The following is a 20514-nucleotide window of genomic DNA, read 5'->3' as shown; positions in this document are numbered from 1 at the left end:
GGACAAATGCCATCCCAAAATGCCAGCAGAATGCAGAATACCCTGGACTCCTTACAGCAGGAGGTGGCCTCCCTCAGGGACAGCTTGAGTGCCTACACTGTGATGTTGTTGCAGTCTTGAAGAATCAGCAGTTCCTGCTTGCAGCATTGATGCCTTATGTTGCCACAAATGGCAGCTGACAGGTCCTTTGACTCCACATCTCTATCCCCTGAAGTGTGTGTAACAGCCATGGCAAAGGAGGCACCTCACACATCAAAGGATGAAGATGTGGAAGGAATAGCATTCATGAGGAAAAGCACCTGGTAGCACCAGTCTGTGCCACATGGACAGTTTCCCCTTAATTCTGGGCTTAAGGTCATGGCAGTGTTGTGACAGTATGAAATGTGCCCTATTCACCTAACTACTCCAGAAATGTCTGCTATGTGCTATCATTGTCTCTACTATCCCAAATGGCAATGTTAGGCACTCCTCACTAATGCACCCTACTCCTAATCATGTCTCATGACACGTCCCTCAAACCTGGAATCCGATTGTGCTAAATATGACAAATGTTCACTCATGGGATGTATGAAAAGGATGTTGTATAGAAATCACTATAACTATTGCACCTACCTGTAAATAAAGCATCTTGTATACATGTGGCATTTCTATGTTTACTGTGATCTATCTAGTCAGCTTAAAGTTTGCATTATGTCAATCCGTGTCAATGTGTACAGAATATCAGTACATGAGTGCATGACTGTCAGACACTAAGCCACACACTAGGATCCAAACGAGAGAAAGCGGAATGATGGTGTTGTGGGCAACAACCAACTAACTGTGTTTACTAAATGCTTTGGAACCCATATCCTTTGAAGTAGATGTAGCATGTATGGCTTATTACCCAATTAATTATAATTAACCTAGATGAGAGTACCAGTACAACTGATTTGTGTGGAACAAGAAAAGCTAACCTAATCAGTGATGGCCACCTATCAGTGTTGCAGAATACATTTCCAAAATTGGGAGTTGTCAGATGTACCACACTTACCAACATTTAAATAGCAAGACACCACAATTTGCAGGTGAAGTACCATGTTTACCTGTCCAAGGTAAAGATTGTATACACATTGAGAATGTCTGGAACACAGGATGGCAAATGAATGCACTAGTATGTAGCTACCACTCTGACAGCTCCTTGGTCTTGGGATGCATATGGGAAACCTGGGAAATCAAGACAGTAAGCAAACCCTAGGCCATTCCCCCAACTTGGCCAGTGCACTCATGACAAGCCCCAGACCCAATCAATTACAAAACTAATTAAGCTAAGATGAACAGTATTTAATATCAAAACCAACAAGTCAATGAAAGCCTACCCTAATCTAAACTAATCTATACTAACTATCCTTAAATTATAATTACACCTATCAAACCTATTCTAAACTTATCATACACATATAACACACTCTAAACATTGGCCCGCCACCCCCGTAAGAGACGAGATCCAGGTCGGTCAACATTAACTATGACTACACATGTACTAACCTAACCGATAGCCTAAACGAATATATGTATTTTTGGGTATTTTTATTTTTATTTTTTTTTATTTTTTTTAATACACAAATATCCCAACATAACCCCCACCCAACCCCCCAACAATGAAAAAATGTTGAAAAAACCTAACCTAACATTACACTACACATCTAAAACCCCATATAAACGATACTAAACAGTAAAAGGGAGGGAGATGAACTGGGATGTTGTATGACACATTTAAATTCTTCATTTCTTGTTTTCTTTTTTCTGTTTCTTTATATATATATCAATATTTGTGGTCCTCTGCAGCATCCTGCTCCAATTTGGTGAGTCTGGCCAAAATCTGGCCAATGTTTTTCCTCATGTCCTGCTTGAATTGACTAGGGACTACTGTTGCAGGTGGCTGTGGGTGCGTTATAACTGATACAGTTGATGTTGAGGGCTGTGGTCCAGCTGTGGCCCACTGCGCTCCTAATGGCTTGTCTCCAGTGTCCTGTTGTGGCTGTCTTGAAGGTCCCCCATGGGGAAAGGCACACCATTCCCCTGATGCTTTTTTCCTTCGGAACCTCCTGCCCATTCAGCAGTAAGCATCATTGACCTCCATTATGTGGCTGTATCGTTCAGCTGTCTTATGGAAGTCTCACCTCTGTGCCTCAGTTATGTTGGCAGCTGAAACATGAGAAGAAGCAAGCATCAGTATCAGCATTGAGTGGAGGTTGTGCAGACATATTATGTACACTGCAACTGCAGATAACACATACAGTCCAACACACATTCCTAAAAAATGACATACTCCTCATCTATGACTATTTCCTGCCAGCCATCATCAATATCATGTACATGTCACTGGGATGACGGAAATGTACTTAAAACAACAGGGCCCAGAGCTGAGTGAACAAAATTGTCCACGATCAACATTTGTGTCTTCTGACTTGTGAGGATCACGTGCCCCAACAAGTCTGGATTTCCTGTGTCCCTGTGCATGAGGTGAGTATGCATGCAATCCATCACCTGGACGCACTTGATGAATCATCAGTGCTTGCCCAGTCATCATGGAGGCAAGGTGTGGGCCATATGATAGGAGGTCAGGTAGTTTTCCACCTGCTATTCAACGGTTTGGTTAATCAACATTAATGTGTCCTGTTGTAAGACCTGACCTGAGCATACGTAACAAGGGGGCATGCCACTGCCCCTGATGTGCCAGCATGTACAAGTGATTGAAATGTCCCAGAAAGTTTGGCTTTAAGCCTGAGCTGCACATCAGATTTGTCAACACATTCTGGAACTGAACCCCCTACCCTGTGCAATGTAGTGCTACATGTGTTAAACGGCACATCATGGTGCATGTATGGGTGCCCTTGGATCACAGTGAGTTTGGCACTGCAGTGGTGCTGCAAGAGTATCCAGAAACATTGCACATCATTTGCACATGCATGTCAGACATCATCAAAATACCAGGTACGCACACAGCATTCACATCATATGCATATGTGATGTGACCTACATCACTCACAAATATCATGGTGGTTGGTCCATGTTGTGAAAACTGCTTGAGTTCTGATGTGGGGAGAATCATAGACTTTTCACACAACCATCTGGGGGTTAGTTGTCGTCTAAATGTGTACACTACTGATTGTTGTACAGCACAATATGGCTCCTTGCAGTACTACAGACTCATTATATATGAAGGGTACTGGGGCACCTGTGGTGTATGTGTCTCCTACACAAGCCCCCTAGAGACCTCTGCAGGTATCACTGACATTTGTACCGCCTTGTCAGTAAATGTAAGCTATGGGTGGCACTCTGTGCTGACAATGAGGCTGTGACAATGTGGCTGTAAACAGGCATGTTATGTACATAGAAAGCTGCCATGAGACCTATAATTGTAAGACACCAATGTCTAACTGGCCAGCCATGGCAATTCCCATTTCACACAATTCCATCCCAGCACATGTTGCCCCTTGAACTACATGCAAGCCATTCTCATTGCACAATATTCAAACTTACATGATGTCACCATCCATTCTCCAATGATATCAGAGCATTGGTCAGGCTAACCATCTTTCATGATATTCCACACTTCAGACTGACTTACACCAAACTCCGGATTAGCACAAGATGATACTTGCTGGATCCACCAGGGTCTTCGGATTTCTCAACCTTTCCAACATCATAGGCTAGAGGTCTACATGCAAGACATGGATGGAAAACATTGGTTAGTGTGATTTGTATATTTCAGTAATTGGACAACATTGTATACTGTTAACTTGTTAGGCTGTGTGAGCATGTCATCCTAGTTGTAGGGCAGAGCAACTAACACACATCTGTGATCAGTCAATCACACATACTGTCAGATAATGTAGACCCACACACCTACAAACCATCACTGTCCCTGACACTCCTGTGGTGCTTTTCACTGCATTATTTATACATGTCATTGTCATGCAGGTGTCTGTTAGCTCTACACCTCTATGACCATATGGGACTGCTTGACGCTGTATATTGCATCTGAGGGGCATGCAATTGTTGTTGCATTGGCTGTCCCATTGTGACACTCGTAGCAATTGGGGCTGCCTTAGATGTCAATAACATCTACCTCATTGTCACAGCAAACTGACAAACTACTGCCCAGGGGTTGTGAGGGTATTCCAAGGTGTTTAGGAGTGATGCGATACATCCTTCAGTGAAGTAAGTAATGTGTGTGTGCCATCACGAGACACACACAAGAGCAATAATGCTATGGGAGTATACTAATGTGAAGATAGTTGTACCTACCTGCACAGTGACTGATTGAAATCATGGATGTCTTGCCAATAGTGTGTGGCCAGGCACTGTTGCTATGGTATACCATTATTTGTCCAGGTAGGGATAAGGACATGGGCATAGACAATGCCTAAAAACAGGAACACTTGCTCTGTGGTGCATGGATGTATTTGTTGGTGCAGGTTACTGAGTGTTGTGCCAGTGAAGGGGCAGATGCAGGGCAGCCTCACACTGTCAGAGAGAAGGGGAAGTCCTGTAGAACTGACTCAGCACATGTGTGTGGTAATAGGCATAGTATAGGGTGTATGTGATGCACAAGGAACTGGAACAGGGAAGTGCCAGTAGTCTGGACCCAGTGCATGGTCAAGCTCCCTTGCATGGTCTTGGCCAATGCCACAATGGGGCCAATAAAACAACAGGGGTGCAGCACCAATTGTAATAATACAGTCCTTGTGGCCATCAGTACACCACCTGCCCCTGCCATGTGTGCGCCTAATGAGTATTAAGTCACAGCATGATGCAGGTAGGGTCCTAATGGATCTATTTCTGTGTAGGTAAATGAAGTACAAGTTGCAACAGATTCCCATGACTTCTACTGAGTATATTGGGGCCAATGTCATACATTTTCATCCCCCCATATCACACCTGCTCTCAGCAGCCATTCAGAGTGCCAGAATAATTGTACAAAGGGATTTCCCAACTTACTCAGGCCCATATTTATACTTTTTGATGCAAAACTGCGCCAACGCAGTTTTGCGTCAAAAAAAATTAGCGCCGGCTAACGCCATTCTGAAGCGCCATGCGGGCACCGTATTTATTGAATGACGTTAGCCGGCGTTAGCCACCGGCGCTGTCTGGTGTGCGTTAAAAAAAACGACGTACACCAGGCAGCGCCGGCGTAGGGGGAAAATGGCGTATGGGCGTCCACAAATGGTGCAAGTCAGGCTGAGGCAAAAAAATCGACACAACCCGATTTGCGCCATTTTTTTACGACGCCCATCCCCATTGAAATGACTCCTGTCTTAGCAAAGACAGGAGTCATGCCCCCTTGCCCAATGGCCATGCCCAGGGGACTTCTGTCCCCTGGGCATGGTCATTGGGCATAGTGGCATGTAGGGGGGCACAAATCAGGCCCCCCTATGCCACAAAAAAAAAAAATACTTACCTGGACTTACCTTAATGTCCCTGGGGTGGGTCCCTCCATCCTTGGGTGTCCTCCTGGGGTGGGCAAGGGTGGCAGGGGGTGTCCCTGGGGGCAGGGGAGGGCACCTCTGGACTCATTCTGAGCCCACAGGTCCCTTAGCGCCTGCCCTGACCCAGGTGCTAAAATCCGGCGCTAATGCGGGTTTTTTAGACCCGCCCACTCCCGGGCGTTATTTTTGCCCGGGAGTATAAATCCGACGCATATGCATCGGAATCATTTTTTAAGACGGGAACGCCTACCTTGCATATCATTAACGCAAGGAAGGTGTTCACGCAAAAAAATGACGCTAACTCCATGAACTTTGGCGCTAGACGCGTCTAACGCCAAAGTATAAATATGGAGTTAGTTTTGTGTCGAATTTGCGTCGAAAAAAACGACGCAAATTCGGCGCAAACGGAGTATAAATATGCCCCTCAGTATCTTATACATATGCCACCCATACAGGTTTTGGGACCCACCTTCCATACATGATGCATGGCTCAGGCCGCCTTTGGTGCTGCTCATTACAGAGTTGTCCTATGCATGCATCACATCACTTTGTAATGGTTGTGCAGGGAAAATGGTACATCTGCACAGCACTGGCTTCATTATTGTACATCTGACTTGCAGGCCTAAGGTGGTTCTCGGACTCATCATACAGATAGCAGACGACATGCCTACATCCACAGACATCACATGCAGCACTCAACTGTATCTGCAACTGTCATGCACATGCAAAAGTAAGGAGTGTGTATGGAAATGTGAGAGTTACCAACTGCTCCACCAATCTCAATTCCAAGACGGTCCAGCAGATCCTGCTCCCTTGTCACCAGATCTGCCCAACAATGACACAGTTGTTTGTTCCACTTTATCTCTACAGTTATACAGATCTCTTGCAAGGTGGTGTTCTTAAACAGGGAACATACCCAGAGCCCCAAACACTAACAATCAAAGATTGTCAAACAATAAGTACACATTAAGGCACAAGCCCTATAACATTAATACACCATTATTTTTGCTTCCACAAACCCCATTATATCTGATAAAAAATACCTGTTCAATGAAATATCCTGATATGTATAAATATGGAATAACTTCTGTTCACCATTTTCAAATCCCCGATTCACTTCTCACTATTTGTCAACTATAGTAATAATATTATAATGAACAATATCCAGAAAACATACTTAATTTCAAATTTGAATAAAAATATGGGTTGGACACAACCAAAAGGAATGGATACATAGTTGACTATAATGACTTACGCCAAAATGATTTTCAACAACCAATTTGATCTAATTCTTAAGTGACTCATCAACCCCTCCTGTTGGGCGTCCGTTTCTGTGAATGCAATTGTATAAAGTATCATTTAACCTGTGAACATACCACTGCTCCAGATAGACAAAGGTGTACCCATTCCCTAATTAAGTCTTATAACTACCATTTTATGATCACAAATTTTCAACTTATATTAATCCTTAACATACTGAGAAAAAAAATGCAATATGAACCTATGACACTCTAAACTATTAAAACAAATTGTTTCGACCTCACAGTATTATTATCACTTTACCTGGTGCCTTGTTACAATCCCGTAATAATCACTAATACCATTAACATAACTTTAGAGTGCTCTAACAGCCCTCACCTCACTAGGAAATCACTATTAAAACTAATGTATTGCCAGAAACATTCATTGTTAGTTCCAAATCAAGAAACTAAATGTGAGTACGCTCAGTATTGTCGTCCTGAAAGGTAGTAAGTCTTTGATTTTAATTAAATACAGACTCAAGACAGCCAAAATAGAAACAGGACCGCTTGCACATTACGGCCAATTTCAAAGCTGGCCATTGCTGCTAGGTTGGGCTCCACAAGAACCTCCCTCACTTCAATACTGCCCATATGCCAACAGGTCAATATTTTGCTTGTGTTTCAAATGGAAGGCAAAATTACGAGTGCACTTTAATAATGTGGTATCATTAATCACTGTGGTCTGTTATTTTGACGAACTAAGTAAAAAAAAAGGGCTACAATTGGACCATGTTTGGAGGCAGGATGTCCTGTTCTTATCACTTCCTGGGCGTGTGCTTCACGTTTCCAGTCATGCGTCGTTTTTTTTTTTGCATGATGGCCATGCATCATTTTTCTCTCCATTAGCGTGAAAAGGCCTGTGGATGTGTGATAGACGCTCAGGGGCTAGGCGCCGTTTAGCTTAGTGGCATTGTATGGTATATGCGTATGCGTGAAAAATGTTGATGCATGACAGACATGTGTGGATTATACACCATGGTGTGCTCAGAGGCGTGTATGCATGTAGTTGTCACTCAGGGCCCAGGTGTCATTTTACAAACGTTACAATGTGTGGTTTATGCATTTTTGCTTGTATTTTTGCATTGTAGGCATTGAGTGCACCCTGATTATCTTAACATTTTACAAGGGCTGTGCAAGAATCTTGAATATTTTTGTTATGGCAACATGTGCATGTATGTCCTGTACTGTCATTACAGTGACAATGGTATTCTGAACCTATAGGTTTGTTTATGAGTCTGCTGAATGTGACTACTCATACCTTGTGCATGTGTAGCTACACTGTCTCCACATTCATGTTGGCACATGTGTGCTATGTGTGTACACATGTACACGTGTATGTATACTAATTTGTGGGTGGACGTCATTGTTATGTCTTAGATAGAAATGTATACATACTGCAATACAATATACATGGTGGCATATGTTCAACACATGGTAAAGCATCTGACAACCATGACAGTTTCTACTCACAGTATACAGAGAACTTGGACAGCAATGAATGTGTGTCCATTCTGTAGTGTGTTGGATTTCACTTGCTGTTGCTCTGCTGTACGTGTGCCATTTGGTCCCCCATGCATCTTAGTTAGGAGATGTTCTGTACACATGTATTGGTAAAGATTGGTATATGCCTTATGTATGTTTTGCCGTGTTTTGAAATATCTGTAACATATGACAACAGTGGTGTGTTCATGGGATGTGAAACCTCATATTTATTTTTTCCTCCATGGACACATGTTGGCATTTGAAAAATGCATGCATTGTCACATCAGTGATGCCCTTACTATTGTGCTAAGTTGGCTTTTGCTCAGAATCCATAAAAATTGCCACCCCTGAGTCATTACAGTGGTACATGTATGCTGAAAAATGTGGAAGATGTGTGCATGCCATCAACTAGGCACTCACATTTATCCACATCAATTTTGTTATGACAGTCACAAACAATGGCATACCACTGTGTAACTGTGTTGCAGCCTGGCATAGATAACAGCATACTTATCATCACAACTGTGTGAGTTTGTATGACAACACAAACCCATGGTTGCATGTCAAGGGGCAAGTTGATGGAACTCCAATTTACTTACCCTCCTGTGCACATTCATCAGGGCACTTACAATGTAATTCATTAATGTAGCAAGAGCTGTTGTGTGTGAGTTTATTGAGCAGGGACCTAGCTTCTTCATGATTGCTACTCAGCAGAACAATGTACACTCCCCAGCAGATAAACACACACACAATTGTGGCCATAAAGACCAGGATGTCACATTTTCCTCTGCAGTACTTGATGTCAGCTTTCCACTCTGATTTACAGAGCTTGGGTGCTTGCACATGTGGGACATGCAACATTATTTAATATCCTTAGTAGTTTCCTTGGGCAGACTGTTGGGCTTATATATCTGTTGTGACTTCAATATTAGAAACGTGCCAGGGTACAGATGTTGTTGTCTGTCACAGCCTCCTGCCATGGTGGCATGTGATGGGCAAATACTATAGTATGCTACTGCCGAACATGACTGGGTTTTGTACTGACCTGCCCACCCTCTCTTTATATATGTGAAATGTTGACATTTAGACATTGATGTGTTGTACAGTCAGTGTTGGTCTATGTGTGTCCCTTCTCCGTGTATTTTTGAACTACTGGTAAGGCATGTATTATCACCTAGAATGCTCCCATTCTTTAGGCTGCTTGCACTTGGAAACATCTTCACAACAACATTGTCTGGTCATGCATGGTCATTGTGCAACATGTGACTTGTGTAATTGGAAGATGTACACTTCTCCTTCTACTGGCTACTTGATAGTTATGGTTCCATTGACAGTATTAGTGAGATGTTATGAGTTCCACACACACATAACATTACTCTTGTCACAGCACTTGTGTTGTCTCCATTTTAACTCCTGTGTTGTATTTGCAAGTATCTGTATGTGTCTCGAAGCTGTCTATCCACAACCTCCATTGAACATGGGTATGCATTTCTTCCAGCATGCCACAACCTAGGCAACTGTTACCATGACTGAATGATATTAAGGTGTGAAATCATCTCAGTGCCGTACAGTACATTTGCCATTTGCTACATATATGGCTAGGTCTGCTCACACTCAGATTAGTGTTGTGTCTCAGACATTTTTCAACAATGCTGAACATAGTAGCACACCCCACACCTGATTACGATGATGGAGGCCACAACATGTATCGGTCAATTTGTTACTGTTGCTATCATGCACTTGTTCTGTCATGTGTGTGACAATGTGCTGTGTGATGTATTTATACACAGCATGCTAAGTATACATGTAGACATATCAAGAATTGCTGATACTGGCAAACCCGCTGCTACCTAGGACATACACCTATACATCAGTCTTCACATGTTTGCCTGGATTTGCTCTAGGCTTGTGTCAAGACAGCAGATTTATGTGCTGTGTGTGCACCTCATGTACATAGTGAGACATAGACACTCCTACATTCGACCCAGATAAAACTTTGGTGGTGCATTGTCCCAATAAATCCATGGATCTTGACTATGGATTATGTGTTTGGATAGTGATTCTGCACTCATAGCCGATAATTTAGTCAGGCAACCCATTGCACACTACACAGTCAACATGTGTGTGCTATAAATGAGGTACAGTCCATCATGTGCCAGGGTTGTGCCCAATAGCAGTGCCAGGACACATTCCCATGGATACACTGTGCAGGCTCAGCATCAGACATTGGTTAAGATCCCTGGACACTTACTGAAGGAGCACAGTTAGCAATGATGTTCCACCCTTGTCACACATGTACCAGCAGGCAAAGCTACTGTCACAATGACAGTTCCAATATAACTTGATATCCATTTGTTGACAGCCCCTACCTATGCCTGCCCCCTTGCTTACATCCTGTTATGCATGGTGGTGTTGTGAATGGGCTAGGTGTTAGCACCTTATCCACTTGACAGAATAAGGTATGTAGTGGTGCATGGATCTAGACCTTCAGGAGTCGTAAGGCTGCAAATTGTGTGTCACTGATATGTGAGATGGTAGCAGTAGACCCTCTTACTTCACAAATTATGTTGCTACCATACTGATCACCTTTGTGTAACTTACCTGACTCCTGAGGTTTGAGTCACAAACCAATGGTATATGCAGTGGATAATGAGTAGACCAAGGAGATTCAGGTGCAAAGTGATTTATTTGTGCTATTTACAATGTGACGTTCATAGTATAGTGACTATGTGTAGAAATTCTCAACAATGTGGAGTCTCCTACGAACTCCTGCAGCAGTGTTCATTTGTTCCCCCTCCGCAATATCTGTTCTATCATCATCCTCCTCCTTGCTGGGAACATCAACCTGTTCATCCCAGGGGATATTTGTCCAGAAACAAATGTTGTGCAAGATTGCACATGTCAGATTGATCTTGCAAACAAGTGGTGGAGCATACAAGAGGCTTTCTCCTGTCAAGGCTAGGCACCTGAACCCGGATTTCAGAAGCTCAAATGTCCTCTCCACCACATTGTGAGTTTTCCTGTGTCCCTCGTTGCAGGCTCGCTCTTCCACCAAAGTGAGATTGGCAAATGGGGTTATCACCCATGGTCATACGCCTTGCCCTTGATCAGCTGCAAATGATAGAGAGAAGATGTGTTGGTAGGTGTTTAAATTAATTTGGAACATACCTTTTGTACTTTTTAGTTGGAGAGGTGACACAGACTTGCTTGTGGTATAGTGTATGTTCCTGTTCTTGTGAATTGGTTTCATTGGACTGTGTTGATGGATTGGCCATCTTGGGTAGTGGCTCAAGGGCCTGGGTAAATTTATGTTGATGCCAAAATGATGGTTATGATTTAGGTAAATGTGTTATGTAGTCCATATTTGAAGCAATGTCCTATTGTTAGATTGAACCTATCACCTCGTAGCACCACAATGGCGTCAGATGTTGAAATGCCATAGTTGCCATACAAAGCCAGACTGTGTTGTCCATGTTACCATATGGCACTACGCATGCAGTGTGACACTTTGTGACCCTTTGTGGCGTAAGATGATTGGCCAGCCATCAAGTGTACATGAGTGTGTATAACACATTAGTAGAATGATGTACTTTGGTGCAGTAGTATCTCCTAGCTTCCAATACATGATTTCTGAAAGACACTTTCTACACATGCACAGTGCAGGCTTTTGGGGGGGGGGGGCATAGCTATTTTTAACAATGGTCGCTTAGTACGGGCTATATAAGGTCAGGCATGACCTCTATACTCAATGAGTCCTACTATGACATCCATGATTGTTAGTGTGGTCTTTATAGACTCAATATCATTGTGGACCATTTCAGGTAATTGCAATGGATATGGTGTTGTTAGGGGGCACTAGGGGAGCATGTGAGGTGACACAGGAGTAAGTGCTGCCCCATTTCTCATGATTCAGCCCCATGGTCTTTAATGGCAGGTAAATTTGTATTTTTATATGTGCAACACAATGCAGCATACAGGTGTATTTACACACTACAGGTATGTCAGGAATGTGTAGCTGATAAATATTTGGTCATGGCACCACTTGGGTGGCATTTGATTTATGTTTTCGAGATGCCTGCACACCATGGTTTACGTGGGAATTCCTCAAAATGACCATAGCCTATGCCATTGATATGCCTGTGCGTTACTTTGTTTGGTGTAATGTGTGTGTGAGATCTCTATTTAGTTGTCAACCTATGGACACTTGTAGTGGTTTGTGAGCAGCTTGTGTATGCAAAGGGGACTCGGCTCCATCTGTCCACACGTGGTGTGCCAGTCAGGGTGTGGCTTTGTTATGAACATTTGGGTGTATGTGTTTGTGACATGCCATGTATGATATGTAGTGTAACATGTTGCATATGTGTTGTTGCCAATACATCTCTGTGGCCCTGCCCATGTGTATTTAGTGTGGTGTTTCTCTTGTTTGTCCTAGATGGTTGGTGTGTTGTGTGTAATGATTGGTATGGTGGCTTACCTATGAATAGCCCATTGCCATATTGGCCATCCTGGAACTGCTGGTTGATGGTGCAATGACGAAAGATGTATGCGTCATGGACGCTGCCAGGGTATTTCACCAGCATGTTGCTGAGCAGCCCAGGGTGGTCCACGATGGCCTGCACATTGATAGAATGTGTGTGCTTGCAGTCCCTATATAGGTTTTCTGTTGCTGCAGGTGGCACCAGTTGGACATGAGTACAGTCAATTTGAAACCCAACAATTTGATAGAAACCTTGCTTGGTCTCCTGCTGCATATGCTGGGTGTCTGCAAAGCAGATATGGTGGGGTGTGAGGCTTAGGATTGCGTCTACAACCTTTGGGAGAAAGACAGAGCAGGATGACGGAGAGATGCCAGAAACTCGTGAACCCTTTATCTGGAATGATCCAGACGCCATCATATGGAGGACAGCAAGGAGTTTTGTCATGGGTGGAATGTTATGAGGAGTTTGCACCCTTGCCGTGATGTGTGGCACCATATGGTGCAGCAGGTGTACAATGGACTCCTGGCTGAGTCTGTACATCGGGACCACATCTTGTTTCCTCATTGCAGGGATGGTTGTCCGCTGTCTGAGTATCCTCTCTCTCCTTCTGGGCTACCATTGTGGCTGCTGTGGTGGTGTTTGGGGTTGCTGTGCTGGTGGTGTAGGGATCTGCTGTCTTCGCAGACGTCTATGGCGTGTACCCAGCTGGAGCAGTATGACTTCCATATTGTTTTGGACATTTCCAAAGCTCAATCTGTGTGTTTTCTGTAAAATGGTGGTATGTGAGCCTCTTTTTAATGCCTGGTCTGACCAGACATTAAACAGTGATGCTAATTGGACTTAGTGCCATTTTTTGAGTCCGTTTCCTTAGTTAGCATCATTTTTGTGTGGGGAGTTAAATATGCCACTAGGGGGTTAGCGGCGTGTTTAGGACGGGAACACCTACCTCACATCTCATTGATGCAAGGTGGTTTTTCACATCTTAGAAATGGCACTAACCCCAATATTTTGATGCTAGATGGGTTTAGCGTCAAAATATAAATATGGAGTTAGGTTAACGCCATTTTAGCACCAAAATAAATGACACTAAGAGGACGCTAACCATTCATAAATATGGGCCTTAGTGTATTTAGTGTGTCTCTGGGTCACATGATTGGGTGTTCTTAACAGTTGGTCTTTGTGTTTTCCTCCTAGACAGCCACACACAATTAAGAACTTAAGTGTGCCTGGATGGGCCATCATATTCAACTTGGGAGGGAAGAGTTGGGCACAGCCCTACTTACACTTGAGTGGGCTGTGTCCTGCCTCTACCCAAAGGGCTGCATACCACCAGTAGTTATTTTGGAGCCACAGCAGGGACACCTGTGCACTTCAAAGGAGAATGTCTAGAAGCTTCTCCCCCATTTCAAAGGAAGAACTGGGTATAAATACTGGACCTCAGACACCATATCTTCAATACAGGGCTGCCAGTCTGCTGGGCTGCTGCTTTGAAGGAACTGCTGCCCTGCTGTGCTGACCTGCAGCACTGTTGCCATAGTGAGAAGGACTGGACCTGCACCTTTGAACCCAGAGTGACTCCAAGGGCAAGTTGTTTAGCCTCTTGATCTGAAGCCTCAGGGACACAACAGATTTCCAACAGCCTTATACCTGGATTCTCTCATCTTTGAATGTACCCTGCTAAGTGGTGCAACTACAGTCCTGGACCCTTGGAAGTGGGTTTGAGGTGCTCTGCCACCCTCTGTGGATCCAGTGGAACCAAATCATCTCTGCTGCACTGTGCAAACCCAAGCAGAACCAATGCATTGCTGCTGCTACAGTGATTAGACCTGTTGCAAACACCAGCATCACATTGCATCTCTTTGGAACCAAGGCAACACTCAACTGCACTATGCTTCCCCCAACGTAGTTCCTCACATCTCTCATTGATGGCATCCTCAACAACGATACTGGACTCCACATCACAGCCTCACAGCTCTTTGGAACTAATACATTGTCCCAAATGCTCACCTCAACCTCCACACCGGACTTTGCATTGCTTTTCCTATCAACTGGATTCAACAATGATGCAGGCCCACTCATTGCTGTCTCACCATATCTCTGAACTGGCACATCTCTCCAGCTGCACAATGCAACTTCGACATGGCTCCTTGCAACACTTCAAAAACCTGAATTTAAGGTACTTTGTTTAGCGTGAACTTGAGGCTTTGTCCCAGTCCTGCGTGACAAGAAATCCACAGTTGGTGCTTTGTGCCTTTTGGCATTATTTTCAATAACATATTAAAAAATCATAACTACTGTTCCTTTTTATGTGGTGTTCTTCACCTTATTACTGTTTGAAGTGCTGTACAAATATGTTACACATTGCTTCTAAGTTAAACTTGACTGCTCTGTGGGAAGCTACCCGAGGGTTGACCACAGGTTAATTTATGGTTGGCTTGTCTATCACCCTGGCAAGGAGTTTGGCTGCTCCTTGACCAGAGCTCACACCCCAGTCAACCAACAACCCAACCTCTAACACCAACATAGAAAAAATATTCCTTTTTACTAATATGGGTTCAGGGATGAGCAAAATAAAAACATTTCAATCAAGAACTGTACTGTAGAGGGAGGGTAAGCCTTTCCTTAGCTTGGTGTTATTTTTAGAGTTCTAGTAGGTGGCTGCAGCTGACTACATGTAGGTGGCCTTGTATATACGCACAGTTTATATTTTTTACTTTGATTCCTCATTTCCTTGCAAATCTGTGAAGACATGCAAGAGAGCTGTCTCGGTATGGAATTTTATGGAATCCTGCTGCATAATGTTCATGACCGCAATTTGTTAAGCAGGTTCCAAGCTGATCGTGTACATCATTCTCTATTAGTGTCTGGCCTCGTTTGGATCAGTCTAGATGATGTATATGAGGCTACAGCTCAGAACAAACTGTGCTCTACTCAGTTTTTTTGTGATTACTAGGGAATTGACAGAAGGCTGTATCCAGAGCCTTTAATGAAGATGGAGAAATGTACCTCCTCTGTATCTACATTTCTGTTTATAAATATCTTGGCTACTTCAGTGGCGTAATGGTTAGGAAAAATGATGCCCCCCACTGCAGAATGTCATGAGGTGCCCCTGAGTTTGGCACATCTCACAAATATTAATTGATTTTGGGTTGAGTCAGGCCACCATAGAGTTGGAAGCCCCACTCCACTGTGGGGACTGCAGGGATCTGCTTTACTTCTGGCCTCCTCCCAAGATCTGTTTTGTAGAAGCTGTAATCATTCTTAGAACTGTTATACTAAGATCATCATACCTGAACCGAATTTTCTCCTAACACAAGTAAAGAATGGTAACAATGACTGTCACTTTGGGCCATATTTATACTTTTTGACGCAAAACTGCGCTAACGCAGTTTTGCGCCAAAAAAATTAGCGCCGCCTAACGCCATTCTGAAGCACCATGCGGGCGCCGTATTTATTGAATGGCGTTAGCCGGCGTTAGCCGGCGTTAGCCGGCGTTAGCCGACCGGCGCTGCCTGGTGTGCGTGAAAAAAAACGACGTACACCAGGCAGCGCCGGCGTAGGGAAAAATGGCGTTTGGGCATCCAAAAATGGGGCAAGTCAGGCTGAGGCAAAAAAATCGTCTTAACCCGATTTGCGCCATTTTTTTGGGGCGCCCAGACGCCATTAACATGACTCCTGTCTTAGCAAAGACAGGAGTCATGCCCCCTTGCCCAATGGCCATGCCCAGGTGACTTATGTCCCCTGGGCATGGTCATTGGGCATAGTGGCATGTAGGGGGGCACAAATCAGGCCCCCCTATGCCACAAAAAAAATTTAAAAAAAATACTTACCACAACTTACCTTTTCTTCCCTGGGATGGGTCCCTCAATCCTTGGGTGTCCTCCTGGGGTGGGCAAGGGTGGCAGGGGGTGTCCCTGGGGGCAGGGGAGGGCACCTCTGGGCTCATTCTGAGCCCACAGGTCCCTTAACGCCTGCCCTGACCCAGGTGTTAAAAAGAGGCGCAAATGCGGGGTTTTTTGCCCCGCCCACTCCCGGGCGTCATTTTTGCCCGGGAGTATAAATACCACGCACATGCCTGGGAGTCATTTTTTAAGACGGGAACGCCTACCTTGCATCTCATTAACGCAAGGAAGGTGTTCACGCCAAAAAATGACGCTAACTCCATGAACTTTGGCGCTAGACGCGTCTAACGCCAAAGTATAAATATGGAGTTAGTTTTGCGTCGAATTTGCGTCGAAAAAAACGACGCAAATTCGGCGCAAACGGAGTATAAATATGCCCCTTTGTATTTTATAATGGCTATCATTATGTGCGCTTTTATGGTTATGCATTTTTATCGAAATGAATTGATTGATTGGCTTTACATCTTCTGCCTCGTAAGAGGATGCCTTTTACATTTACGTTGTGCAGTCTATTGCCTGCGTGAACACAAGCTTGAATGCCATATCTTCCGCCGTTTCAAAGTCTTTCCAATTCTGTGTGAGGAAAATCTCAGGAGTTTGGTGTTCCTGTAAAGCTTGTAATAGCGTATCGACTTGTTGCCTCATCCTGGTAGGATTGCGAAGACCTCTCAACTTGTGGTAAGAGCCTTACTGGTGTATGAAACTCACTGTCGCTGAACCGCATCGTATTCACCAAAATTATTTTCTTGCGTAGAATTTCTGCACTAAACGATATTGCTGCTATGAACTAAAAGAAAAATATATTTCAATAGCACACGTATGGTAAATGCAATTCAATCACAATAAGACGTATAGTAAGAACGAAACCTAACATATCCAGTGGACAAGTTCCCTAACAGCATGTAAAGTCATAGCCTAACGGCTGTTAGTGGCTTGACGCTAAATGATAGGCCCCTGCTGCAGAATGTGAAAAAGGGCCCCTAAGTCTCCCATATCTCAAAGATAGTCATTGCCCTTAAGCTAACTGGGGTCCCCCGAGAGGCTGAGGACCCTGAAAAGGATGAGTTTCCTCAGACTACAGCGGCTGCAATAGCCTGCGTTATGTCACTGATAACTGTACCAGAGAACTAGCGTGACTCTCCTTGCAGGTCATAACGTGCACTGTTTCCTGTCCCGCGCTTTCATGTTATCAGTTACTACTAACACACACGAAAACAATAACCTGTGCTTTCTTAGTAACACCGTGTAGAGTTTCAAAGATTCATTAACCTTTAGCAGTGTACTCAGATGAAAATCAGAGCTCACTCCTACACAAAAAAAAAACAAGGTCATCCCACTAAACCCGTGCATCGCCATGCAGAGCAATTGGCTCCTCAACAGATCCCTGATAGAAGAAACAAGGAGAAACAACCACCTACGCCTATTTGGGGGGTGGTCAAGTTAGACTTGAGGGCAACTTATGTTCAGCAAAAGGAAGTTATCAAGGAGAAACATTGGCCCTCAATTTTGTCTTGTCTCTAACAAAATCTTTCTGGGGACACAATCTTAAACCCCTTGTCACAGTAATTAAGTCGAAACTGATCCCAGCCCTTTCATACGGAGGTCAAATCATGTTTGATTCGATCAATCACCCTACCCTGCACTATGGACTTTGTAAAATGGATGGCTATGTGCATACGTTTCAGGTGTCATATCATTAGAGCATACAATGTGGGGTTTCCCCAAATCCCCATTATTACAGCAGGTGGGTTATGAGGAGGTCCTGCTAAAGGTCAATGCTGCAAAGCATCTTGAACTTTATAGGACCTTAGATGTGCTAGAATTTCCCCTGGCTTTTATAGGAAGGGAGGCCCCAGGCAAGGCACCCCTAAGAATAGTCATATGCATCTGTATTTAAATATTGATTGAATGTTTATGTCAATTGTATTTTTTCTTTTTTTTGGCTATTATGTTTATGGGTTTAATTAACTAATAAACTGCTCTTCCTTACCACTAACACACATGAAAACATCGGTTTGAGATAAAAAGTTCTGTACTGGAAATATTGTTCGTGGCCTGGAGTTAGTTGGTCCACCTTCAAAGAAGAAGCAAAAGTGCAATAGCCAGGTGGGCTGCTTTTATTTATGTATTTATAAGTGACCTCACTGCATCCATTTCGTAGCCATTACACATTACTGTTAGACTTTTCATCCTTGGTGTGGTCTCCCTTAACTGTTTGCCTCTGTTCCCCAGGTTATTGATGTGTGCTGGACTCTGATTTAGCTGTTTTTATCACTCTGGGCACTTTACCACTGCTAACCAGTGCTAAAGTGCAAGTGCTCCTGTTTAAAATGTGTATGTAATTGGTTCTCCATGATTGGCATATTTGTTTTACTGTTAAGTCCCTAGTAAAGTGCACTAGAGGTGCCCAGGGCCTGTAAATCAAATGTTACTAGTGGGCCTGCAGCACTGGTTGTTCCACCCACACAAGTAACCCTGTAATCATGTCTCAGACCTGCCACTGCAGTGTCTGTGTGTGTAAATGTGCACTGTAATATTGATAAATTCGTTTTTCACTGTTGCAAGGCCTGTCCCTCTCATAGGTTAACGTGGGGGCTACCTTCAAATCTGATTAAAGTGTAGATTCCCTTTGGGAGCGGATGGACATGTGGAGTTTAGGGTCTCTGAGCTCACAATTTAAAAATACTTCTTTTAGTACAGTTGATTTTAAGACTGTGCGTTTGAAAATGCCACTTTTAGAAAGTGAGCATTTTCTTGCTTATACCATTTCTGTGACTCTGCCTGTTTGTGGATTCCCTGTCTGGGTCAGTTTGACAGTTGGGCGGTTGCACCTCACACTAGACAGTGACACAAAAGGAGCTGGGGTGTAGTCTGCATTTCCTGATGAGCCATCTGTGCTAGGAGGGCGGGGAGGAGTGGTCACTTACACCTGAAAGGGCTGTGCCTGTCCTCAAACAATGCAGTCTCTGACCCCCTGGTGAGTGTCTGGGGCCTGGCCTGGGCAAGGCAGGATTTCACATTCAGAAGAGACTTTACTTTGAAGTAGGCCTACTTCAAAGGAGAAATTGGGTAGAAGAAGGGCACCCAAAACCACAGACTTTAGAAACACTTCTGGAACCAAGAGGAACCTCTGCCTGGAGAAGAGCTGAATAGCTGAGGAAGAAGTGCTGCCCTGCCTTTGACTGTGCTTTGTGGAGCTTTCCTGCATTGCTTCTTCTGCCAGAGTAAGAGGGCAAAGACTGGACTTTGTGTGCCTTCCATCTTGTGAAGAAATCTCCAAGGGCTTGATTTAGAGCTTGCCTCCTGTTGTTTGAAGTCTCAGGGACAGCAAAGACTTCTCTCTGCCAGCACCTGGAGTCTCTGGAGAGACTCCTGCTCTGACAAGTGGTGCCCTATCCAGTCCCTGGGCCCTTGAAAGGAAAGCTGGTGGAAATCCAAGGAAATCGACTTCGGACGACTTCGGACCGACGCCGCTGCTGAATCCAGTGACACCGCCTGCACCCGACGCCGTGACCTTTGCTGGAACGCGACGCTCTTCGCAGGCCCGACGCCGCTGCAGCCTTGCTGATGTCTGCGACTCCGTGGAAGTCGCCGCACCACGTCGTGACCGACGCCGCTCGAAGTGCGCGGATTCAACGTTTCACACAGACGCCGCGATCCCCGACTTCGCCCATCGCCTTGTTTTCACTCTTCACCAAAGGTACTGTACTTGGGGGTCTACGCGACTCCGTGTCCGGCGCCGCTGGTGTCGGCTTCTTGGGAACTACTCCGTCACGACGCCGTGTTAACACCTCATCGAAGCATTTTTGTTTCTAAGCGCTATTTTTCAGTTTAATCTTTAAAAATTCATAACTTGACTTGTGTATGTTGGATTTTTGTC

This window comes from Pleurodeles waltl, chromosome 6 (genome assembly GCF_031143425.1).
Source record: "Pleurodeles waltl isolate 20211129_DDA chromosome 6, aPleWal1.hap1.20221129, whole genome shotgun sequence".
Lineage (NCBI taxonomy): Eukaryota > Metazoa > Chordata > Amphibia > Caudata > Salamandridae > Pleurodeles > Pleurodeles waltl.
The sequence above is the reverse complement of the archived record's forward strand: the minus strand, read 5'-3'. Positions refer to the sequence as shown.